Source organism: Pan troglodytes, chromosome 5 (assembly GCF_028858775.2).
Source record: "Pan troglodytes isolate AG18354 chromosome 5, NHGRI_mPanTro3-v2.0_pri, whole genome shotgun sequence".
In the NCBI taxonomy this organism is placed as follows: domain Eukaryota; kingdom Metazoa; phylum Chordata; class Mammalia; order Primates; family Hominidae; genus Pan; species Pan troglodytes.
Window position 1 is genome coordinate 94126926 of NC_072403.2, and position 26440 is coordinate 94153365.

Sequence of the window (26440 nt, forward strand, 5' to 3'; positions counted from 1 at the left end):
GTGAGTATCATGGTATCCAACACAGCACAAACATTATTCAGAAAGCCAATGCCCATTCTCCCATCTATGTTAGCAGAACGAATAGATAGCTTGTTTAGATGGAGCAAGAAATAGGCAGTGAGGGACATTTGCTCAATTTTTTTTTCTGCACTGTATTTTTTTTTCTCCATCAATTATATTTCAGGCAGGTGGCAGAATCAAGATGCATACCAACGCACAAGTTGTGCGACCCCTGCCATTCTCTTGGTTGCCAAAGATGGAAATCATAACCTGGGTCTGCTGTCAACATTTTAGTAAATTCTTAACAGACTGAAAATGTATAGTTGTGTCAGTGTTTCTTGCTCTGGGCTTCATCCACATTCGTCTTAATGAGATGGCTCCAGGGAAAGAACAAAAAACCAAAGAAGATAAAGATGCTGTTATTATTTGTTGAGAATAATCATTTAGAAAACATTTTCATTTACAGAAATGTAGCTGGGAAATACGCAAAAGAGTTCCAATTATATTAAGGGATTAAGAAAGGAATCTAGAGTGAAGAGAATATGAGAATCCTGGTGATTTAAGTCTTTCTTTTTGTATATTATACATAAAAATTTGTATAATGAGCATATATTTATAATTGCTAAATTTAGCAAATAAAAATAGAAGATGTCCAGTTAAATTTAAATATCTGATAAACAATGAATATTTTTTAGTGTATGTCCCAAAGATTGCTTGGGACATACATATACCAAAAAAGTATTCGTTGTTTATCTGAAACTCAAATTTAGCTAGTCATCCTCTTTTTAACCTGGCAATCCTACATGTAATTAGTGGTAGTAGTTAAAAAGAAAAAAATAACATACAGAGAACATAGAAAATGCTAGCAGTGGTTCTTTCCACATGATGGAATTTCTGCTTTTATTTTCATTAAACTTTTCAGAAATTTCCAGATTTCTTGCCATAATTTTTATAATCAGAAATAAAATGCAAATGATAGTTTTTTTTGAAAAGAATCTGTGTCCAGTCAGGCCAATATTTACATAAGTTGTATTCAAAGACAATCCAGTTATTTAGAAAACAGAATCTAGGTTCCTCTTTTAGATAGTGAGCAGAAGGACTAACCAGGTATAAGAATCTATAATTGTCCACACACGAGATGGAGAGCAAGCATTTGATTTAACCCAGGAATTCAAAATATGAAGAAGCTTTTCTTCCACTAAGAAAAAATATACCAGCCTGGCCAACTTGGTGAAACCCATCTCTACCAAAAAATACAAAAATCAGCTGGGAGTGGTGGCATGCATCTGTAGTCCCAGCTAATTGGGAGGCTAAGGTGGGACAATCACTTGAACCTGGGAGGCAGAGGTTGTAGTGAGCCAAGATCATGCCACTGTACTCCAGCCTGGGTGACAGGAGACCCTGTCTCAAAAAAAGAAAAGAAAAAACACAGGCTCACACCTGTAATCCCAACACGTTGGGAGGCCAAGGCAGGAGGATTGCTTAAGCCAGGATTGCTTGAGGCCAGCCTAGGCAACATAGCAAACCCTCATCTCTATAAAAAAATACAGAAATTAGCCAGGCATAGTGGTGCATCCCTGCAGACCTGGCTACTCGGGAGGCTGAGGTGGGAGGCTCGCTTGTGCCCAGGAGGTCAAAGCTGCAGTGAGCTATTATCAAGCCACAGCACTCCAGCCCAGGTGACAGAGGAAGACGTTGTCTCTCAAAAGAATACAAAAAGAAAGAAAGAAAAAATATGTCTATCTATCATGGAGCATTCCTGTCAATGAAAGTCCTGGAGCATGATGCATAGGGAAGCAGGAACTATCATTCAAAAGTGAAAAGGAGAATAGTAAGATTTTGAGATTTTAATCATCAAAGCATACAAATTAGAAAAGTATGCATTCAAATTTCCTAATATATGATCCATCAATGCTTGTGTTTGAACTTGCACTGAACTCATACCTTTTCTTTAAATTCACTCACTGTCCTATGTAAGCGGCCAGTTAAAAAAACAAAACAAAGCAAACCTCATGTTTATAGGCAATGATCTTCCAACTTCAACGTTACAGACCAGGAAACCATTGAGTCTTTGCAGCCAAGCTTTTCAGAATCATGAATATTTGAGTAAAATTGCTTTATTGTTAGTAATAAAAACCTCAAGTTATTTTTTCCATGACTTAAGAAATAGCATCAAAGAACTTTCATTAATATTCCACTTAAGTCAAAATCAGACACAAAATTTGTTTTGATTTATATTCATTTTTAAATTATTTTCACTTCATGGAATGATTTGTTGAAATTTGATGGTCTCTGTGATTTTATAAATCACCCCAGGAAATGGTTCCTCACAAATTTGTTGGGATTCTTAATAAGTTTACATGATTAATGATGATTAAAGGTTATTAAGAACTTAACATGATAAATATTAAATATCCATTCTGGTAATTACTGGCTCTTATTCAGAGTCATTTTTGCAATGAGAGATGCTGTGAATGGTGTCTGGAGGGAAACAAAAATGTCAAACACAGCCCTGCTTTTTAATAATAGCCTTGAGCTTCAACTTCTAATTTTCACTGAACAGTTTTCTAAAGCCACCTCAATCCCCCAGTAGGAGGATACATATGAAGAAGATCTTAGTAATGATAGGCAAGCTGTATCACCACTAGATAGTAGTGATTGGGCGGAGCCCTGACAACCTCACCTCCTGAGCCTTCTTTTCTGATTAACCCTGTTTCCACCACTTAGAGGTGTGTGAATCAGGAAGACTATTTTAACCTCTTTGTGGCTCAACTTCCTTGTCTTTAAAATAGGGATTTTCCAAACTTGCAGATTTATTATGAAGGTTAAACTAAACATTGCACAGAAAATGCATAGTGCACTTTAAAAAAAGAAAAGAGCACTGAATAACTAGAAACTGTTCATTTTATTTGCCCCCCTCCCAAGAGGATGTCTCGGAAAAGAAAATATGAGTCCTGCTTTGCCTGTGATTCTCAGAGGCTCTATACTTCACAGTCCATTTTCCAGGGCCTGTAGTCACCTCTTCTTTGGACCCCAAGAGAGACATATACTTTATGAAATTACCAAGCAGAACTAGGTCGACCAGTGTGAAGATCATGATAACAAGAGATTTTACCAGATGATTTCTCCCTTTAGGAATATCTAGAATTTTTAACTTGTCCATAATTCCCTTCATTGCTACATGGCACCACTTCAGGGCAATGTCCCTTGAAGGTGTCAGGCCACGTGGCCAGAGCTTGGGGAATGGCTCTCTGTTCTGGTAAACAGAGCCTGCAAGTATCTCTGGATTTTGGAGGATGGAAGAAGGGAAGAGCTTTTTACCAGAAGCAGCTGGTAGAACTGGTGTTTCATTGTGCGCCATTTAACACACGGAGCCAGGGATGGGCCTGCACAGTCATGCACAAGGCTAGGCTGTCACCCGGTTAGACGCTGTCTCTCGTGTCACTGCTGGAAAAGTCTGCTCTTCCTTATCTAAATCAACACATAACTGGGATGAAGCTGTTGGAATGGAACAATATGTGATGATACTAGTTTGTGGAGTATTTTCCTCTCCCTGTATTTTCCCCTTTCCTTTCCCCACTTTCAAACCAGTAGTAGGCTCTGGTCTTATTGTCTTAGGATAGCAGGTCGGGCTCTGAGTATGTTTTGGAGGATGGAGGAAGGGAAGAGCTTGTATCAGAAACAACCTGCAAGTATCTCTGGATTTTGCATTCTAAAAGTCTAAACATTTTTTTTTAATTATACTTTATAGGGTACATGTGCACAACGTGCAGCTTTGTTACATATGTATACATGTGCCATGTTGGTGTGCTGCACCCATTAACTCGTCATTTACATTAGGCATATCTTCTAATGCTATCCCTCCCCCCTCCCCCCACCTCACAACAGGCCTTGGTGTGTGATGTTCCCCTCCCTGTGTCCAAGTGTTCTCATTGTTCAATTCCCACCTATGAGTGAGAACATGTGGTGTTTGGTTTTTTGTCCTTGTGATTGTTTGCTGAGAATGATGGTTTCCATCTTCATCCATGTCCCTACAAAGGACATGAACTCATCCTTTTTTATGGCTGCATAGTATTCCATGGTGTATATATGCCACATTTTCTTAATCCAGTCTATCCTTGATGGACATTTGGGTTGGTTCCAAGTCTTTCCTATTGTGAATAGTGCCGCAATAAACATACGGGTGCATGTGTCTTTATAGCAGCATGATTTATAATCCTTTGGTTATATACCCAGTAATGGGATGGCTGGGTCAAATGGTATTTCTAGTTCTAGATCCTTCAGGAATCGCCACACTGTCTTCCACAATGGTTGAACTAGTTTACAGTCCCACCAATGATGTAAAAGTGTTCCTATTTCTCCACATCCTCTCCAGCACCTGTTGCTTCCTGACCTTTTAATGACCGCCATTCTAACTGGTGTGAGATGGTATCTCATTGTGGTTTTGATTTGCATTTTTCTGATGGCCAGTGATGATGAAAATTTTTTCATGTGTCTGTTGGCTGCATAAATGTCTTCTTTTGAGAAGTGTCTGTTCATGTCCTTCGCCCACTTTTTGATGGGGTTGTTTGTTTTTTTCTTGTAAATTTGTTTGAGTTCTTTGTAGATTCTGGATATTAGCCCTTTGTCAGATGAGTAGTTGCAAAATTTTTTCTCCCATTCTGTAGATTGCATGTTCACTCTGATGGTAGTTTCTTTTGCTGTGCAGAAGCTCTTTAGTTTAATTAGATCCCATTTGTCAATTTTGGCTTTTGTTGCCATTGCTTTTGGTGTTTTAGACATGACGTCCTTGCCCATGCCTATGTCCTGAACGGTATTGCCTATGGTTTCTTCTAGGATTTTTATGGTTTTAGGTCTAATGTTTAAGTCTTTAATCCATCTTGAATTAATTTTTGTATAAGGTGTAAGGAAAAGGTCCAGTTTCAGCTTTCCTATGGCTAGCCAGTTTTCCCAGCACCATTTATTCAATAAGGAATCCTTTCCCCATTTCTTGTTTTTGTCAGGTTTGTCAAACATCAGATCATTGTAGATGTGTGGTATTATTTCTGAGGACTCTGTTCTGTTTCATTGGTTTATATCTCTGTTTTGGTACCAGTACCATGCTGTTTTGGTTACTGTAGCCTTGTAGTACAGTTTGAAGTCAGGTAGCCTGATGTCTCCAGCTTTGTTCTTTTGGCTTAGAATTGTCTTGGCAATGCGGGCTCTTTTTTGGTTCCATATGAACTTTAAAGTAGTTTTTTTCCAATTCTGTGAAGAAAGTCATTGGTAGCTTGATGGGGATGGCACTGAATCTATAAATTAGCTTGGGCAGTATGGCCATTTTCATGATATTGATTCTTCCTATCCATGAGCATGGAATGTTCTTACATTTGTTTGTGTCCTCTTTTATTTCATTGAGCAGTGGTTTGTAGTTCTCCTTGAAGAGGTCCTTCCCATCCCTTGTAAGTTGGGTTCCTAGGTATTTTATTCTCTTTGAAGCAATTGTGAATGGGAGTTCACTCATGATTTGGCTCTCTGTTTCTCTGTTATTGGTGTATAAGAATGCTTGTGATTTTTGCACATTGACTTTGTATCCTGAGACTTTGCTGAAGTTTCTTGTCAGCTTAAGGAGATTTTGGGCTGAGATGATGGGGTTTTCTAGATATACAATCATGTCATCTGCAAACAGGGACAATTTGACTTCCTCTTTTCCTAATTGAATACCGTTTATTTCCTTCACCTGCCTGATTGCCCTGGCCAGAACTTCCAACACTATGTTGAATAGGAGTGGTGAGAGAGGGCATCCCTGTCTTGTGCCAGTTTTCAAAGGGAATGCTTCCAGTTTTTGCCCATTCATTATGATATTGGCTGTGGGTTTGTCATAAATAGCTCTTATTATTTTGAGATACGTCCCTACAATACCTAATTTATTGAGAGTTTTTAGCATGAAGGGCTGTTGAATTTTGTCAAAGGCCTTTTCTGCATCTATTGAGATAATCATGTGGTTTTTGTCTTTGGTTCTGTTTATATGCTGGATTACATTTATTGATTTGTGTATGTTGAACCAGCTTGGCATCCCAGGGATGAAGTGCACTTGATCATGGTGGATAAACTTTTTGATGTGCTGCTGGATTCAGTTTGCCAGTATTTTATTGAGGATTTTTGCATCAATGTTCATCAGGGATATTGATCTAAAATTCTCTTTTTTTTGTTGTATGTCTGCCAGGCTTTGGTATCAGGATGATGGTGGCCTCATCAAATGAGTTAGGGAGTATTCCCTCTTTTTTTATTGATTGGAATAGTTTCAGAAGGAATGGTACCAGCTCCTCCTTGTACCTCTGGTAGAATTCAGCTGTGAATCCATCTGGTCCTGGACTTTTTTTGGTTGGTAGGCTATTAATTATTGCCTCCATTTCAGAGCCCATTATTAGTCTATTCAGGGATTCCACTTCTTCCTGGTTTAGTCTTGGAAGGGTGTATGTGTCCAGGAATTTATCCATTTCTTCTAGATTTTCTAGTTTATTTGCATAGAGGTGTTTATAGTATTCTCTGATGGTAGTTTGTATTTCTGTGGGATCAGTGGTGCTATCCCCTTTATCATTTTTTATTGCATCTATTTGATTCTTCTCTCTTTTCTTCTTTATTAGTCTTGCTAGTGGTATATCAATCTTGTTGATCTTTTCAAAAAACCAGCTCCTGGATTTATTGATTTTTTTGAAGGGTTTTTTGTGTCTCTATCTCCTTCAGTTCTGCTCTGATCTTAGTTATTTCTTGCCTTCTGCTAGCTCTTGAACGTGTTTGCTCTTGCTTCTCTAGTTCTTTTAATTGTGATGTTAGGCTGTCGATTTTAGATCTTTCCTGCTTTCTCTTGTAGGTGTTTAGTGCTATAAATTTCCCTCTACACACTGCTTTAAATGTGTCCCAGAGATTCTGGTATGTTATGTCTTTGTTCTCATTGGTTTCAAAGAACATCTTTATTTCTACCTTCATTTTGTTATGTACCCAGTAGTTTTTCAGGAGCAGTTTGTTCAGTTTCCATGTAGTTGAGCAGTTATGAGTGAGTTTCTTAATCCTTAGTTCTAGTTTGATTGCACTGTGGTCTGAGAGTTTGTTATAATTTCTGTTCTTTTACATTTGCTGAGGAGTGCTTTAATTCCAACTATGTGGTCAATTTTGCAATAAGTGAGATGTAGTGCTGAGAAGACTGTATATTCTGTTGATTTGGGGTGGAGAGTTCTGTAGATGTCTATTAGGTCCACTTGGTGCAGAGCTGAGTCAATTCCTGGATATCCTTGTTAACTTTCTGTCTCGTTGATCTGTGTAATGTTGACAGTGAGGTGTTAAAGTCTCCCATTATTATTTTGTGGGAGTCTAAGTCTCTTTTTAGGTCTCTAAGGATTTGCTTTAGGAATCTGGGTGCTCCTGTATTGGGTGCATATATATTAAAGATAGTTAGCTCTTCTTGTTGAATTGATCCCTTTACCATTATGCAATGGCCTTCTTTGTCTCTTTTGATCTTTGTTGGTTTAAAGTCTGTTTTATCAGAGACTAGGATTGCAACCCTTGCCTTTTTTTGTGTTCCATTTGCTTGGTAGATCTTCCTCCATCCCTTTATTTTGGGCCTATGTGTGTCTCTGCACGTGAGATGGGTTTCCTGAATACAGCACACTGATGGGTCTTGACTCTTCATCCAATTTGCCAGTCTGTGTCTTTTAATTGGAGCATTTAGCCCATTTACCTTTAAGGTTAATATTGTTATGTGTGAATTTGATCCTGTCATTATGATGTTAGCTGGTTATTTTGCTCATTAGTTGATGCAGTTTCTTCCTAGCATTGATGGGCTTTACAACTTGGCATGTTTTTGCAGTGGCTGGTACCGGTTGTTCCTTTCAATGTTTAGTGCTTCCTTCAGGAGCTCTTTTAGGGCAGGCCTGGTGGTGACAAAATCTCTCAGCATTTGCTTGTCTGTAAAGGATTTTATTTCTCCTTCACTTATGAAGTTTAGTTTGTCTAGATATGAAATTCTGGGTTGAAAATTCTTTTCTTTAAGAATGTTGAATATCAGCCCCCACTCTCTTGTGGCTTGTAGAGTTTCTGCCGAGAGATCTGCTGTTAGTCTGATGTGCTTCCCTTTGTGGGTAACCCAACCTTTCTCTCTGGCTGCCCTTAACATTTTTTCCTTCATTTCAACTTTGGTGAATCTGACAATTATGTGGCTTGGAGTTGCTCTTCTCGAGGAGTATCTTTGTGGTGTTCTCTGTATTTCCTGAATTTGAATGTTGGCCTGCCTTGCTAGGTTGAGGAAGTTCTCCTGGATAATATCCTGCAGAGTATTTTCCAACTTGGTTCCATTCTCCCCGTCACTTTCAGGTACACCAATCACATGTAGATTTGGTCTTTTCACATAGTCCCATATTTCTTGGAGGCTTTGTTCGTTTCTTTTTACTCTTTTTTTCTCTAAACTTCTCTTCTCGCTTCATTTCATTCATTTGATCTTCAATCACTGATACCCTTTCTTCTAGTTGATCAAATCGGCTACTGAAGCTTGTGCATTCATCACGTAGTTCTCGTGCCATGGTTTTCGGCTCCATCAGGTCATTTAAGCACTCATCTACAGTGTTTATTCTAGTTAGCCATTCGTCTAATCTTTTTTCAAGGTTTTTAGCTTCTTTGCAATGGGTTCGAACTTCCTCCTTTAGCTCAGATAAGTTTGAGTTGGGTAATGCTGCGGTAACAAAATCACACACACACACAAATCTCAGTATTTTCTGACAATGCTTTATTTCTTGTTCACTTTACATGGCAGCTGTTAGTTGGCTGCAGCTCTAGTCAGCATTTTCTTCACTCTTGGATCAAGCGTAAAGCAGTTTCTCATCTGGCTATTGCCAGTCTCATGGAGGAGGAAACAGAAAATGCTAGAACCATGTGATGGTTTAAGGCTTGCTGGAAGTAGCACCTAGCACCCCGTGTGCCATTTCATTGGCTGAAGCAAGTCATGAAGGTCAAGCAAATCATGAAGATATATAATCCTCCAGCAGGGAGCATTCAGCACAACTGGTTCTAGAAACACACTTTGAGAAACCCCACATTAGGGACACAGAAGATGAAAATCTCTCTGGGCCCAGGGCACCCTGCATTTCCCATGGTAGAAGAAGGAACCAGAACCACAGGGCAGTGCAAAATTACACTCAAATCTTGGATTCTATCCCAAATTTGTTACACTTATAATTTAGACTTTTCTTTCAATTTGAGAAAAACAGTAAATAAAATGATTGTAGAATTGTCCAAAATTTCACTTCTCTAGCTTAATATGCCTAAATATTTTTAAAAGAAGAGAAACATTAAATCTTCCATTATATGCTGCCTAAAAATTCTGATTGTCAGACTTACTCAAGAGAAAACAGAAATCTGCCTGCATCTGGTAGAAGAGAACAGAGTTTGTTTGGTTTTCTTCTTTATGCTATTTTGGGGATTGAGCTCCATGCATTGTAAGTGAATGTAAATCACCAACGCCCTGCCCTCTTCACAGCACTTGGCTCATCTTTTCTGACAGGGCTATGTACACATCCCCACTCGGCCTTGCCAATATGCCACTGCAGATAGGTCTGCATGACTTGATGAAAAGCAAACCGTTTTGTCCAAATAACTACTTAACTATGGGCTATATCTGAACCAATAACAAAGCTGGTTAAAGGCTTCAAAATCCCAATGATAGAACGTGGCATTCACCTACTGAAAAAAAAAGAAGATTCAAGAAAAAGGGCACAAATCCAAGGTTAATGACAGAGACTTTATTTTCTTTTCCCTCTTATTGCCCTTCCCTCTTTCACTTCTGTGTACCAGGCAGGGGACAGAGGTAACTTGTCCCAATTAAGGAAAATAAAAATAATAGGTATGTTAAATACTACTTGGCTAATTACTGATCCTAAACCTCACTATCCTGACTGCAAGCTGAAAGCACATTGAATTGTTTACTAATAATCCCTAAAACACCTCTATCTCAACAAATCTATATCAAACATTTCAGGAATAAGGATCACTCACTGGGTTCCTCTTCTTTAAGGAATATCTTTATACTCATAACTTAAGGCTCCTGACCTATTCAGTGCAGTAAGAAAAAGACTTTCAAAATCAGCTTTAAAAACATCACAGTTATTTGGACCCTATCTTATCTCTCACTGCCCCACCATTAAAAGTCCCTTCATTAGAGGTGGGTGTGGTGGCTCACGCCTGTAGTCCCAGCACTTTGGGAGGCCAAGATGGGCGGATCACTTGAGGTCAGGAGTTTGAGATCAGCCTGGCCATGTAGTAGAGTCATGGTGAAATCCTGACTCTACTAAAAATACAAAAAAATTTAGCCAGGTGTGGTGGCACATGCCTGTAATCCCAGCTACCAGGGAGGGTGTGGCATGAGAATCACTTGAACCTGTGATGCAAAGGTTGCATTGAGCTGAGATTGTGCCACTGCACTCCTGCCTGGGTGACGGAGTAAGGCTCTGTTTCAAAAAAAAAGAAAGTCCCTTCATTAAAAGTTACATTACACTGTATATACACACACACATACACACACACATACAGTGTTTGATTTTCTTCTTTATGCTACTTTGAGGATTGAGCTCCATGTGTTGTATATATATGTGTGTGTGTGTGTGTGTGTGTGTATGGATATATGTGTGTGTATATATATGTATATATATGTGTGTGTATATATGTATGTATGTATATATGTGTATGTGTGTATATATATACATATACATATTTAATATATATAAAACACTTGCTGTTATATAACTTAAAACACATAAATTTGAACTTAAAATTATATGTCATAGAATTTTACATAACATTATATATAATTTTATATAATAGCTACATGTTGATAGCTAGAGACTATGATTGATATCTTCTATTTAAATAAAACATCTTCAAGGTAGCTTTAACTGGTGCCCTTTAAAAAACCAGGAACTGGCCCAGTGACTGTGTTTTATGAATGTGTTATTTTATTCTCTCATGGGCCACATGTTTTAAACAACATAATTAATAAGTCTTGTATTTTCATCTCTGCCAAAAAGTTATTTGGTTCATGAACCATGGGTTTGACCTAGGTTTGACTGTACCTGAATGAAACTGGTCCTTGTTCTGAGCCATGTGTCATCAGGATTTAAAACCAATTCTTCAGGTAGACATGATGGATATGCTGGCTCTTCAGAAATGCACAGCTAGAGAGAGACTGGATACAAAAGAAGTATTTCAAGTCCCTTAAGTAGCTTTGTGCAACACAAGTTATTTCGTACTGCCTAAAATGAGCACAAACCCAGCAGTGTTCACAAAACCATAACCCACACTCTTTCCTCCTCCAGATGGTCTTCACAGTAATCTAATTAAATTATTTTGTTAGCTAAAACCTATCATTGCAATATAATGAAAACTTCCTACTAACTTACAACCTAGAAGTCACAGCCAATCATCTTGAAACATCATGCTGTTTTGCCACTTGATGTTTATTATGAAACTGTCCAGAAAAATGGAATATGATATTTTAGTATTTATCTAGGCTATTAAGAATATACATTTTAGTTATAGCTTTGGATAAGTGTTATAAATTATTTTTCTGACTTTTAACAAAGTTCTTCCAACCAAAGAACTGGAGGAAATGTAAAAAAAGAAGAAAAGGCTAAGGCTGTGTTAACAAAGACCACAGTCGTGGCTGGGCGTGGTGACTCACGCCTGTAATCCCAGCATTTTGGGAGGCTGAGGCGGGCGGATCACGAGGTCAGGAGATCGAGACCATCCTGGCTAACACGGTGAAACCCCATCTCTACTAAAAAAAAAATACAAAAAATTAGCCAGGCATGGTGGTGGGAGCCTGTAGTCCCAGCTACTCAGGAGGCTGGGGCAGGAGAATGGCCTGAACCTGGGAGGCGGAGCTTGCAGTGAGCCGAGATCGCACCACTGCACTCCAGCGTGGGTGACAGAGCAAGACTCCATCTCAAAAAAAAACAAAAACAAAACAAAGACCACAGTCATAAGCAAACTTGGCTGAGGCAAATAGGAACTTCACGTAAGAAAGAAAATAACTGGGTAGCAGTCTATCTATATTGTTAATCTTTTCAAAAACCAGCTCCTGGATTCATTGATTTTTTTGAAGGGTTTTTTGTGTCTCTTTCTCCTTCAGTTCTGCTCTGATCTTAGTTATTTCTTGTCTTCTGCTAGCTTTTGAATTTGTTTGTTCCTCCTTCTCTAGTTCTTTTGATTGTGATGTTAGGGGGTCAATTTCAGATCTTTCCCGCTTTCTGATGTGGGCATTTAGAGCTATAAGTTTCCCTCTTAACACTCCTTTAGCTGTGTCCCAGAGATTCTAGTATGTTGACTTGGAACCAACCTAAATGCCCATCAATGACAGACTGGATAAAGAAAATGTGACACATATACACCATGGAATATACTATACAGCCATAAAAAAGAATGAGTTCATGTTCTTTGCAGGGAAATAGATGAAGCTGGAAACCATCATTCTCAGCAAACTAACACAAGAACAGAAAACCAAACACCACATGTTCTCATTCATAAGTGGAAGTTGAACAATGAGAACACATGGACACAGGGAGGGGAATAGCACACACTGGAGCCTGTTAGAGGGTGGGGGGCAAGGGGAGGGAGAGCATCAGGACAAATATCTAATGCATGCAGGGCTTAAAACCTAGATGATGGGTTGATAGGTGCAGTAAACCACCATGGCACATGTATACCTATGTAACAAACCTGCACATTCTGCACATGTATCAAAAAACTTAAAAATAAATAAATAAAAATTTAAAATTTAAAATTTTTTTTAAAGTTCCATTAAGATATGGAAATACTGGTCTTATGTAGCTCTATTCCCTCTTCCCCCTTTTTGTACTATTATTGCTATATATATTACAAACTCAACCCATTATTATAATTATTACTGCATACAGTATTGCATCAATTAAAGAAGCTGAGAAAAGAGAAAGAAAAAAAAAGAAAGAAAGAAAATAACAGGCTGGGTGCAGTAACTCACGCCTGTAATCCCAGCACTTTGGGAGGCCGGGGTGGGAGGATCACTTGAAGTCAGGAGTTCGAGACCAGCCTGGCCAACATGTCTCTACTAAAAATACAAAAAATTAGCTGGGCATGGTGGCACACATCTGTTATCCCAGCTACCTGAGAGGCTGAGGCACAAGAATTGCTTGGACCCAGGAGGCGGAGATTACAGTGAGATGAGATCACGCCACTGCACTCCAGCCTGGGTGACAGGGTGAGACTCCATCTCAATTAAAAAAAAAAGAAAGAAAGAAGGAAAAGAACGTATATGTCATTGAATTGTAAATATTTCATGGAAATTTTTAAATTACTTTTTTACTAGCTTCAGATTCCCTTTAGAATCTGAATCCGGTTGCCTAAACCTTAAGCTAGTAGCAAACAAAAGAAACACCTTCCGTCATTCTTCCAATCCCATTTATGCATAGCAAAACTTGCAAAAAATTATAAAGCAACGCTTTAGAAATTGATAGACAATAAATTTGTTAGTTTTGCTACTTCAAGAACATAAAAGGTCATTTTCCAAGAGCCTGATAAAGAAAATTTCTGTCCCACAGAGGAGTAATAATTTAAGGGATTAGTGTTTTCATCATGCTCTTTTCCTCTATCTCAGTAGATTATGCTCATTCATTCTCAACTAAAACTAAAACAGCAACTTCTTCATCTACCTGTCACAAATCTACCTTTATCCACACTCATGTTCTTTGTTTTCTCCTTTGATGAGGGAAATGTCCCTCCCACTATGAAATATCTCCTCTTATTCTCTGGAACCCATACCCTTTTACCTTTACAAGGACATCACTTTTGCAATTGTTTCTTTTTTTCCACCATCCTCTACTTATTTTTTCCCTCTGGATCACTCCATTGGCACATGGACATGTTTCTGTTGTCCACTCTCAAAAAACACATAGCAATAGCAATGAAAGCAAACTCCCTTAGATCCCACGGAACCCTCAATACCTGACTCACTGCCCTGCTCCTCTTCACAGAAAAACTTCTTGAACTTGTATCCATCCATTCACAGTCTTCACTTCCTAACCCCTTTTAACCTTCAGTCTACTCCTATCAGTCTTTCATCTTACACACCACTGACTGCTTTGGCCAGGGTCACCACAAGCTGTACGTTGTACTTCCAAGGGTCTATCTGCCACCATGTTATATAAACTCTCAGCAGCTCTCAAAGAGGTGACCATTCCCTTCTTGAAGCACTTTCCTCTTAGGGAATCAATGAGTCCATAATTTCCTTACTCTCCATCTATGTCTCTGCCATTTATTTTCTTTCTTTATGTGCTACTCATCCTTAGCCCAATCTCTAAGATTAGAAGGGCTCAGGATTCAGTCTTCCTACTGTATGTTATCTCCTTGGGTTATCTCATCAAATCTCATGGCTTTTAATGCTATTTATGTTCCAATGACTAAGGAGTCATCAAGTAGGACTCTCATGCTGCAAATAACAAAAAATCAAACTCTGTCCTAAATAATAAAGGGTTTTTTTGGCTCACATAACTGAAAATTCCTCAAGCAAGATAATCCTGAAGGCTCAATGATGTCATCAGAGGATCAATTTCTTTTCAGCTCTCTGTCCTGCCTTTTATTTTATTAGTTTCATCCTCAAAGCAATGTCCCTTATGTTGACAAAGTGGCTGCAGCAGTTCCAGGCTTCACATCCACAAATCATATCATCCAAAATGAGAGGGAAATTTGATTTATGGTAGATTTTTCAGTGTTCTCCGAGGGGAATAAAATATTATTTTTTAGAAGATCCCAGAAAATGAGATTCTACATGTCCTATTTGCCAAATGTTTTACAGACCTACTCCTAATCCAATTTCTTTGGAAAGGTTAATGTCATGTGCAGAATGGCTTAGATCTAGTTTACTTTAATCAATAAATATAATGTGGGCCAGGTACAGTGGCTCACACCTGTAGTTCCAACACTTTGGGAGGCCGAAGCAGGCAGATCACTTGAGGCCAAGAGTTTGAGACCAGCCTGGCCAACATAGTAAAACCCCATCTCTACTAAAAATACAAAAATAAAAAAAAAATAGCCTGGGCATGGTGGCACATGCTTGTAATCCTAGCTACTCAGGAGGCTGAGAACTGCTTGAACCTGGAAGGCAAAAGTTGCAGTGAGCCGAGATTGCGCTACTGCACTCCAGCCTGGGAGACAGAGCAAGACTCTGTCTCAAAAATAAATAACCATAATGTGGAAGAAGAAGGAGTATCCACAATCAATATCTATACCAGACTCCAGGTGAGGAGTCGGTTCCCTCCGAATAATATGGATGTCACATGATAGTGGTAGGAAAGAAGGGACAGTGGGGAGGTAACCACTATACCCATATATAATATTCAAAATGATGCTTTATTTTTTTCTCTCCTCTGAGCTCCAGACTTAAGTATCCAACTATTTACAGTCAAGTGCCATATAATGACATTTCAGTCAACAACATACTGCATATACAATGGTGGTACCATAACATTATAATACTATATTTTTACTGTACCTTCTCTATGTTTAGACATGTTTAGATACACAAATACTTAGCACTGTGTCACAATTGCCTACAGTATTCAGCACAGTAACATGCTGTACAGGTGTGTACACTAGACTATGCTATAAAGCCTAAATGTTTAGTAGGTTATACCAACTAGGTTTGTGTAAGTACACTGTATGATGTTCACACCATTTAAAAAATTGCCTAATGACACGTTTCTCAGAATATATTCTCAGGAAATGATGCATGACTGAATTTAACATCTTCATGTGACATGACCAAGCTAACCCTCTCTTGCTACCATATGCCCTCACTAAATCTGGTTTCTCCTCCAATATTCCCTTATCAGTAATTGACATCACTATATATTACTTTGCTAAGACCAGAATTTGGAGATTACCTTTGACTCTTTGCTTTTCCTTACCCAATAATCTAATCCATGAGTGAGTTCTATTGGTTCCATCTTCCAATTATATTCTAAAGCTATTCATTTCTCTGTCTGCCTCCATTATCACCCTTAGGTCCAAGCCATCATTATCTCTTGCCTAAACTACTGCAATCACCAACTGTCATCCTGATTCCTTTCTTGCCTTCCTATAATTCATTCTCTATACAACCTCTAGAATGGTCTTTTAAAAATATAAGATCATGTCATTGACCTGCCTGAGTCCCGTCATTGGCTTCCTAGCTCCTTTATATAAAAAAACCCCTCAACTTTAGATGTTAGATGGAGGCCCTCCAACATCTGGCTTATGTCCACCTCTCCATTATTATCTCATTTCACTTTCTTCTCTATATTCCAGACACACAGATTTTTTTTTCACCACATCCTATACATGGACAGCTTGGACCTATTTTCACTGTTGAATGTTTATAGGCCCCAACAGCCCATTCTGTGGCCATAATTTCTTATCCCTCTAGTGCCCTCACTGGATCACTCATTCATTATGTTCTCCAGGCCCTTGACTACATGATTCACAAGTATATCAGGTCTTCCACCCACACTTCCTTCCCATCCACCCTAGAAAACATGGAGAAAATTATACAATTATACAAATTAGTACCATTGTCTCATGTGATCTTTGGCCTTGTCTATCCCCAACATACTGTTTGACAATCTTGGCTGGGCACGGTGGCTCACACCTGTAATCCAAGCACTTTGGGAGACTGAGGTGGGTGGATCGCTTGAGCTCAGGAATTCAAGGCCAGCCTGGGCAACATGGCAAAACCCCATCTCATACATGGTAGAGCATGCCTGTGGTCCCAGCTACTCAGGAGGCTGAGGTGGAAGGATCGCTGGAGCCCAGGAAGTTATGGCTGCAGTGAGCCATGATCATGCCACTGCACTCCAGCCTCGGTGACAAAGTGAGACCCCATCACAAACAAACAAACAGACGACAATCTTATTGCATGTCTCCAGACAGATCCCCTCCCATTGCCTTCACCATTGTCATCAATCCTCAGTGTCATCTCCTCTGTCATCATTTAGCTTCTTAAACCACAGGAAAAAAAAAGAATGCTCTCTCATTCTACTGCCCATCTAGCACAAAATAAGGTGCTTGTCCAACCATTTTTAATTCTTTCCACAATATCTCACAAAGAGAAGCCTTTTAGTTTGGATAAGTTCTGCTATAAGTACCAGAATACTAAAATGAATGTGGCTTAAATAGCAAGAATATATAAACTCATAGAACAAGAAGCACGAAGTTTAAAGGTTGATGCAGTAGCTGATGGCATCAAGGCCCCAACTTCTTCCCATCATTCCACTCTGCAATACTCACCATGTTAGCTTTCATCCCAAGGCATCACTTCCTCATTCAATGTAGTCCAAAGGCAGAAAGACTGGTAGTGGGATCTCTTCTTGTATCTCTTATCAAAGGGGACACCCGCCCCCCTCCAGGAGAAACCATGCAGACTGTGCCCAGGGTCCATGGCCAAGATTGGATCACATGCAGTGTGGACTGGTAAATGTTTCATGGTCTGCTCTCCATGAAAATGCAAATAATCCTCAATTATTTATCTCCAGCCAAGACTTATTTTTAGTTCCAGACCTATATATACACTTGTCTTTTATACGTTTACACATTAGTGACTTCCAAGCATCTCTAAACTATAATTCATTCTTTCCCCCAAAGCCACTGCACCTATACTGCTGTTGTCCATGACTGGCACAACCAGACTAGATTGCTGTGAGTCATATTACATTCTTCCATTGCCTCTACCCTCTCTCTAATGAAAGCTCAGTATTGTGAATCTGCTTCCTAAATATCTCCCAAATCCTTACTCACTTGTTCAAGAACCATCATCCTTTTCTGTACATTCAGTAACCCTGAATGTTCTCTTTGTCTCTAGATCCTCCTACGCACCTTTAATCTATCTTCCCCGGGTTTTGTGGAGAGACCTTTCTATTATACGTGCTGGCTCAAAATTCTTTACTGGCTCTAATTGTCCAAAGGGTGAAACTGAATTCCTCTAATTTACACGTGGACTTTCTTTATCTGAACTCTAACAACATGTTCACTCTCATCTTCTGTCTTTCATCTCTCGTCACTCTAATTTTGCCTTCTAACTATATTAAACTATTTGTACAGAACACATCATCCTCTCTTATGCTTCCATTCCTTTGCACATTGTGTCTTTCAAGTGTACTTTCCTCCCTTATGTAACAAGAAAACTTTTCATCCTTAAAGTCCTGTCAGTGTAAAGTCTTCTCTGAATATCTCAGAGAAAATAGGGGCTTCTATATTGACTGTACTTTGCATATATCTTCATAAAATAAATTTATCACTGTATTATAGTTCTTGATTTTTAAACCCTTCGAGGACAAGAACAGTTTCATCACTATACCTTTTGTGTCCAGAATAGTGCCAGGCACACAGTAAGTGTTTAAATAAGTGCTTATTGAATAACAAAATGAATGAACATATTAATATTGAATCACTAGAATAATAATTGGTGCTGTTGTAAAGACAACAGAGACTGGTTTAGCAAAGCACTGCTATAAGTCTCAGATCAAGAATACCCATCTTATAAAGATCACATAACTCTACTTGTCTCATAGCAAGTCAACCACCAACTTTTTGCCGACAATATAGTAAGATGGGTATAAGTGTGTCTACTGTACTGTTCAAAAAATAAACTATTGATAAGTAACATGGTCTACTGATAATGGGCATTACATGTACAACAGACAGCATATAAAAACATACATTTTGATAATAAAACAGATATAACAAAGACTTCTAGAAGCTAATTGACTCATTTCCTCTCCTTTATCTAGGTCAAACTTAGGACAATTACATTAGAATGTGTGTCTCTTATTTTTAATCCTTTATGTTCCCCTGCAACTTTCCAATACGAAATTTTCATATTTTAGGTTTTTGGACTGTGATCCTGAAGGGACTACAGATCCTCTCTTATTGTGTGCTGAGTTTTGTAACAAGGCATCAATTGGAGAGTAGGTTTAGAAAAAAAATTATTGATTGCATTGGGTTATGTCTTGCTTAAGATGTGGGGGTAAGATTTGTACAGATGGCCATCACATATAGGTCTGGAGCTTAAATTTTCCAGTTTTCTATTGCTATTTAATAGTAAATAATGTCACTGAAAAAGTTCACAAATGGGTTTGGGTGAGTTTACATTTCTATCATGTAGACATTTCTCTTTCTCTTTGTGTCCTAAAAAGAATTTCAGGACAAGTTTTCTAACTATAATCCAAGTCTTTTGTGCATAAGCATTTATAATAACACAAAAAGATAATTGCATATAAGGTAATGAGTAGACTTTTTACATATTTTTTCTCAAAAAGTACACATCAAAAACCATATAGTTATTGAATTCAGCCCTAACTAAATAGGAAAAAAAAGTGTGTTCAAATTATTTTGAACTCAGAAAGAATGGAAGATGCATGTATTGATGGAATGAATAAAGAACAAGTATTGAATCCTGGGCATTTTTGTGGAAGCTATGTTAATTTTCTAAAGCTGCATCAATTTATTTTTCTTGTTTAGACTTCATATTTTTGACTTCTTTCTTTAAAATGTCTTTAGGAATCCTATGAAATATTTTGGATTTCTCAGAAATAGGATAATTTAACAGTCATGTTGTTTAAAAAATTCTCGATGGCAAATCTACTTGGTAAAAATTGAATAGCATGACTGGTTACTATTTTGACTTACTTTATCGGAGACAGGGTTGTCTTAGAAAATAGTTTCCATGTCTATTACAGCTGAAATTAAAATTAAATAGATCAAATGTGCTCTTATCAAGAGAGTTTTTAAAACTGCAGATATTTTGAAATAAAATCTTAAAATTTTATTACAATCTACTACTCCAAAGAAATATAAGAAAAAAAAATATTTGACCCATCTTGTCTCTACCCTGAATTTCCCTGAGATTGAGAAGGAATTATTCAATTTTCTCTTCTTTCTGACAGAACTATCCCAGATGAATAGCTACAATGGCCAATGGACGTACCATAAGATTTGTGCTCTGAGATTCCCTTGTTAAGGGTATGAGAGGGACTCATGGAAAGAATTTGGGCTGAGGAGGGATGGGAAAGGAAAGAGGGAAGGAGAAAAGGAGGGCATTCCCCTAGAAGCTCACAAAAATACAGACATAACCTCATAAACCCTACCACAATACACGGGGAAAAAAATTGTGCCTTCCCCAAAGTTACACAAAGTCCTCTTGTGTCTTCTTTCTCCCCTGTCAAGGTGAGATCTCACATACATAATACTGTTCATTGGTGACTCTTCAAGGATGTGGAGTTGGAAAAGAAGAGGGTATTAGACATTGTGATATACCTGAGCCCCCAGGCTTCATAGCCCCCAGGCTTCATAGCCCCACGTTCTGATGGTAGTTTTCCGTTTTTGTTCAAAGAAAAGAGAATTAAGATTATGCCATTAAAACACTATTGTTTTAACCTTCTGTGATAGGTAGACACATGGTAGAAATGGAGATAGAGAGAAAGGCATGTCTTTAGGATATATTTTTGAAGTGGACCAATTTATGTTATTGTTGAGGGAAAAGCAAATAAAAACAGAACCAAGAATTACTCTGAGGTTTTGATAGGGTGGATGCTATTGTCTGAGATAGAGAAAAATGATCAAGAAGTAGGTTTAGGGATGAAGAATAGAAATTAAGAGCTTTGGTTCAGCCATGTTAAGTTTGCAACATCTTTAGTAGTCCCAGTAAATGCAGATTTGGTAGACTCCAGTGCTGTATTTAGGCTGACGCATTCTTCTTAGGTGAATGACACCAGCATCCACTCTGTCTCCCAGGAGGAAAACCTAAATGGCACCCCAGACCAGCCTTCCCCTTCCTGCCAGCCATTCACCTGCAACCAATTCAAGCTCTCTACATCTCATCACCCTGTTATTACATCTAAATTCTCATACCCAACCGACTTCTTCAATCCAATTCCCATAACATTGTGCCCCTTTCAATCATTAGGACAAAAAAGTGTAGTTGTGTAACTGCTACTGGATGGTATCCATCACAGCACAGGACACAATCTAACAGATGATAAAGATTTGATGATACGCTGGGCATGGTGGCGCACGCCTGTAATCCCAGGACTTTGGGAAGTCGAGGTGGAAGAATCGCTCAAGCCCAGGAGTTCAAGATACGCCTGGGCAACATAATGAGAACTCATCTCTACAAAAAAAATTTAAATGAGATGGGCACTGTGGCATATGCCTGTAGTTCTAGCTACTTGGGAGGCTGAGGCAGGACGATGGCTTGAGCCCGAGAGGTCGAGACTGCAGCGAGCTGTGATCATGTCACTGCACTCCAGCATGGGTGAGAGTGAGACCTTGTCTAAAAAAAAGATGATCTGAAGTACTGTAGAATTTTATGTTTCTTTTGTTTCTTTTTTTGTATCCTTCCCACACAACCCTAACGTGGTTACTTCCAACAATACCCACAGGTAATGCCGCCACAGCTCCAGCAGAAGTCTGGTTAACCAGAGCTCCAGTTAAACTAGTTCCAAAGTCTAGAAAAATCTCAGCATCAATCAGTTAGCCCAATGTTTCCAGCGCAGGTGTGTCCAGTTCAAGAACTTCATCTTTGATGATTCCTTATCTCTTTCAGGCAGTGAGGCAATAGAAGGAGAGAAGAAAGAGAATAAATGCTACATATATGTCATTTCATTTCCACACTCTCTATCATCATCATTCTAATATCATATGGTATTGTTGCATTTTCCTGTTCCAATGGCCATCAGAATGGATCTCTAGTTAATGCCAATTGTCTACTGTATATATAATCATTACAGAATGAAAAGAGAGGAGTAAGCATAAATGATTAGAAGTTGTTCAAATTTCTTCAGAAAAGGTTCTTAGAATAAGAGCCTCTACTGGGGCCAGGTGCGGTGGCTCACGCCTGTAATCCTGGCACTTGGGGACGCCAAGGAGGGCAAATCACTTAAACACATGAGTTCAAGACCAGCCTGGGCAACATAGTGAAACCTCATCTCTATTAAAAATACAAAAATTAGCCGAGTGTGGTGGCGCACACCTGTATTCCCAGCTACTCGGAAGGCTGAGACACGAGAATCGCTTGAACCAGGGTGATAGAGGTTGCAGTGAGCCAAGATCACCCTGCTGCACTCCAGCCTTTGTGACAGAGTGAGACCCTGTCCCCCCAAAAAATAAATAAATAAATAAATAGAGTCTCAATTGGTGTTGACAAGTGAAATGAAGACCCAGGACATGGCAGAAAGGAAGACAGAAATTACCCTAGTTAGAGAAAGTACATTGAGATGAGGCAAAACCAATCAGATAGAAGCAGCTCATGAAAAGGTGTGCATCAAGAGATGCAGACACTTATATGAAGCTGGCATGGGCATTCCATGGAGGTCATTAGAGTTCACGGGCAGAAATGTGAATTTCATTTCTGAAGTAACTGAGAAATCATTAGAGCAAATTTGACCAATTATAATTAACCCTATTGGGCCAGCCAGGGGCAGAAACATACTTCCATCCTCTTTTCCAGACCTCAACTCCATAAGAAGTTAATTTGTATTGCACAACCCAGTCTTCTGGCTTAGACAGAAACATTTCGTTTTTTAGAAATTACCAAAAATATTTATAGCTTGACTAAGCTAATTTAAAACACACAGCAAAAGCATGGCATGCCTTACGTTCTCTGGGCTGCATATCTCTAAGCCCGCGTGACGGCTTTGTCGAGAGCACTCTATTAAAAGCAACACTCTCCATTCACCAGGACTGTTGCATAGATTACATAGGACCTCTTTTGTTCATTAGGTAACTGTCTAGCATGGAGACGCAATTGTTTCCTGTCATGTTTTCTTCAGAACCTAAACTTTCGAGGCATTCGGGCCTTGAGCAAGCGCCTGAGCTCATCTCAGGGTGAGGTATTTCGTGTACTGACCCAGCAAAATATTTTATAATCCATTTCCTAATCCAGGAAAAGTTGAGTCTTACCCTTGCATAAACCCAAAATTTGCCCTGAAAACAAATGTGATTAAATAAAACAATTGGAAAAAGATTTGCTTTGTTCTGCTGCTAAGATTCAACATTTGCCCAATAGCCACAGCCAGCCTAGCCATCAGGAATCGTGGCCAAGGTATGCAGGCAGCCAAGCTCATTCCTTCACACCTGACACAGACACCAGACTTTTCTGCATCTCTTCCTGGCCCTTTAGGAGAAGCAGAGACTACTATTGGTTCCTTTACTATCAAAGACAGACACCAAAAGCTCCTCAAATCTCCAGAGAATGTGAAGTTTATCATTTCTAAGTATACTGGACAAACTCTTTTTTTTCTGATTTAACTAGTAATATGTCATCTGGAAAAGCTATTTTGTCGTTAATTAGAAAGAGCATCAAGAAGAAATAAAAATTATTTTGCTCCAACATGTACATGGAGAAAAGGTAAGTGGAAGAGCAGAGGGGAGGAGAAGGGAGGCCATTAGGAAAGGTCACCACTAGCTAAGGTTTGTGCTGGAAACTTCTTTAAGCAGATGTTGATTTCACATGCTGCATTTGATACACGTGTCTCCTGATAAAAGCAAAGGGAATGAAATTACAAAGTCCAACACTGTCATCACCACAAAGCAATATGCAAATTATGGTCTTAAAATAAGTGTCTGAGAGGCCTGGGTAGTTTCATCCATACAAAGGCAATTTCTTTGTCATCCTCTTACTGATTAACTACACTAATCTCCGGTGAAGCGAGCTTGGGATTCCTACAAAGTACAATGTTGTGATCCATGACATTTAAGACATGGAAGGGGCCTCTCCAGAAATGAGCCACTGGGCTGAGCCTGGGCAGAAAATAGACTGCAATGAGTCACACAATGTAAGACGGCACAAAAGATGATTCACCATGTCTAAAGGAAAATAAATAGGAGTGAATGGCTAGTGTACTCAGGGAAACTCAGTCCCAGTGGGCAGAGTTTATTGGTCTGCATCACTCTGAGTTCCGTCATGGAGCTGTTGGGATGAGGTGATGGTGCTGGAAATGCTGAAACGGTGAGGGGGTGAGGAAGCAGCTCCTTTTGGGGCAGTAGCAGTGCAGTAGCCGCTTGTTTCCAGTTAAGGATCTCTGTGTCAGGGGGATACATCTGCCCTGGATGCTCTGAAGTGTATGATGTGAAATGATTTATCCAGAAGGCTGCACAGCTGGCATCAGATAAAACATTTGGAACCACTTTAGCTGTGCATTACCTAGAGGCAGCATTCCCTTCCTCGATGCTAAATTTAAACCATTCCTGTCATTTCAGACTCTCTAATGAAATCTGTTTCTCACAGGATGTCTCTGTCTTGGAAATGGCATGTGGTCTCCTTGCACAATGAAAAGGAATTTAAAGCATATAAATCACCTGTTTTTCTTCCTCTCTCACCCTACACACACACACACACACACACACACACACACACACACACCCCTTCTGTTAAAAAAATTTCAGAACAGAAGAAAGGCATGGAAGTGATAAAGGTGTGCTTCTCAGAACAGGGAATGGCGAGGGAGGAGTGGCTACTGCCTGTCAATAGCTCACAAGCAGCAATGCTGACTGCCGAATGACTCATGCAAAAGTCCCAGAGGGATCGGTTCCCTCAGTCGCCCTTTAGGAGAGAGAGACAGAAAACGTGATATAAATGTTCCCACAGAATCACGGCTTTGTCAGATCCAAGGCTTATGCTGCTGCTCACTATGCTGGAGTGTAAATAAGTTGATGTGCCCTATCATAGCTAAAAACCTAACAGAAAACATTCAAAACACTCACATACATACTTGTATGCAATTCAAGCTCCAATGGGAAAGTATAAATAGTCTGAGTCTATCCTGTTCTATGCTTGAATATTAAAGTAAGTTTTAAAGCCTTCCAATATTACTTGATGCAATTTAAAAGCTAAATCTATATTGTGATATTACTATCTTTATCTCAACTATAATTCCAAAACCACTTCAAGAAACTAAAAATCAAGTTTAAGCAGAACCCAGGAAGGGCTGCAGTTTGAAGTCTAAACACAAATGCTCTTTACTATTGGTAAATAGGGGCCTTACTTCCATTGATTATAAGCCACAGTTACAAGAACACCACATCTTTAACTTTTCCCATATGCCTTGGTTTTCCATGGTGATGATGCTACTGCTTACCACAGTTCTTCACCTCACCTGGAATTAGCCAAAGAATTGGATGCTATTTTCAAGGGTGCTAGAAAAGACACCTAGGGCTCGGCCCAATTTGTAACAGTACAACAAATGGTTAGTGAGCCTTGTTTGTCTGAGCACCCTCCTTCCTCCACACAATGTGGCTCAGAAACAGCAGCTAAGTAGAGGCTTCTGTGCCCCTCTCTTAAGGTGAACAGACGGGGAGGACACCAGAAGCCCTTATCAATGATGGTTCAGTGAGAAATGGGAAGAGTTTGGTTGTTTTTTGTTCAAAGAAGCAGACCCTCTGAATACTTTCCTAGAGAGCCCAAACCATTCAGGTTGCTTGATCTCTTGAGTTGCCAGGGTTTTCTATCCAGGCCTTTGGCCAAAACTGCTGTGGTCACCATGCATTGTGAGATTACAGTGCTCAAATAGTTAATGTGGCTGAAAGCTTCCACTGGACATTTTATGGGAGGTGACACAAAGCCACTGGGGAAGAAACTGGTTCTTCATAGGAAGTCCTAAAGCCCTACACCATAAATCACTTCAGGTGTCAAAACATCTTCTTAAGCCACATCATCAATGTTTCTGGCTTTCATTAACACAAGCACCTGCAGTCCTCACTACCAAAACTAAGAGCTTTAGTCTTCCTGAGGTTCTACCATGTTTCTTATCCATATTAATTATTGCAGAAACACCTAAACCCTTCACTCATTGCTTAGTGTCAGGCTTGCCATCTAAAGGATGTTTTCAGAAACGTCAAGCAGTTTTTGGCCACCGAGTGTATGTCAGTGTATTCTGGCGGATACAAATCACTGTTTTGCGTTACTTACCATATTATCTTGCAATAAAAGACCTGCAAACTCATCACAAGATCAACTGCAAAGTCATCTACAGAATGTAACCATATCTATAATGACAAAGAAGACACTGTTATATTACCAAGTCAAAATATCCTACTCTAGCGCTATCCTACACATTGTACTGCCAATTATAAATATCTTTCTGGTGGTTTTAGCCCAAGTAAAAGTTACCCCAGTGAAGGTGTGTTAATGAAGTCCACTCCACTCCCTGCCTAGTTACTAAAACCTTTACTCAATGCTCAGAACAAAGTCTGATTAATTCTTCATTGACTTTCAGAATACAAACAGTATCCATATTTTCTCTTCCATTAAAACAAGCAGTGATTAGCAGACCCTGGCAATACATACTCAGTCATTCAAATCTCTTTATAAGGTACTGAAAGATACTTTGTAGGCAAGAGTCATGAAACCAAGATT

At 39.1% G+C, this 26440-nt stretch overlaps 1 long non-coding RNA gene across 1 annotated transcript in view; it reads right to left on the reverse strand.

Moving 5' to 3' along the window:
• Positions 1 to 18442, reverse strand: part of LOC134810324 (uncharacterized) — a 295913-nt gene extending 277471 nt beyond the window's left edge. The window contains exon 1 of the long non-coding RNA XR_010158082.1: positions 17320 to 18442. This is a non-coding gene — a long non-coding RNA (uncharacterized LOC134810324). The remainder of the gene's footprint in view (positions 1 to 17319) is intronic.
• Positions 18443 to 26440: the final 7998 nt, after the last annotated feature.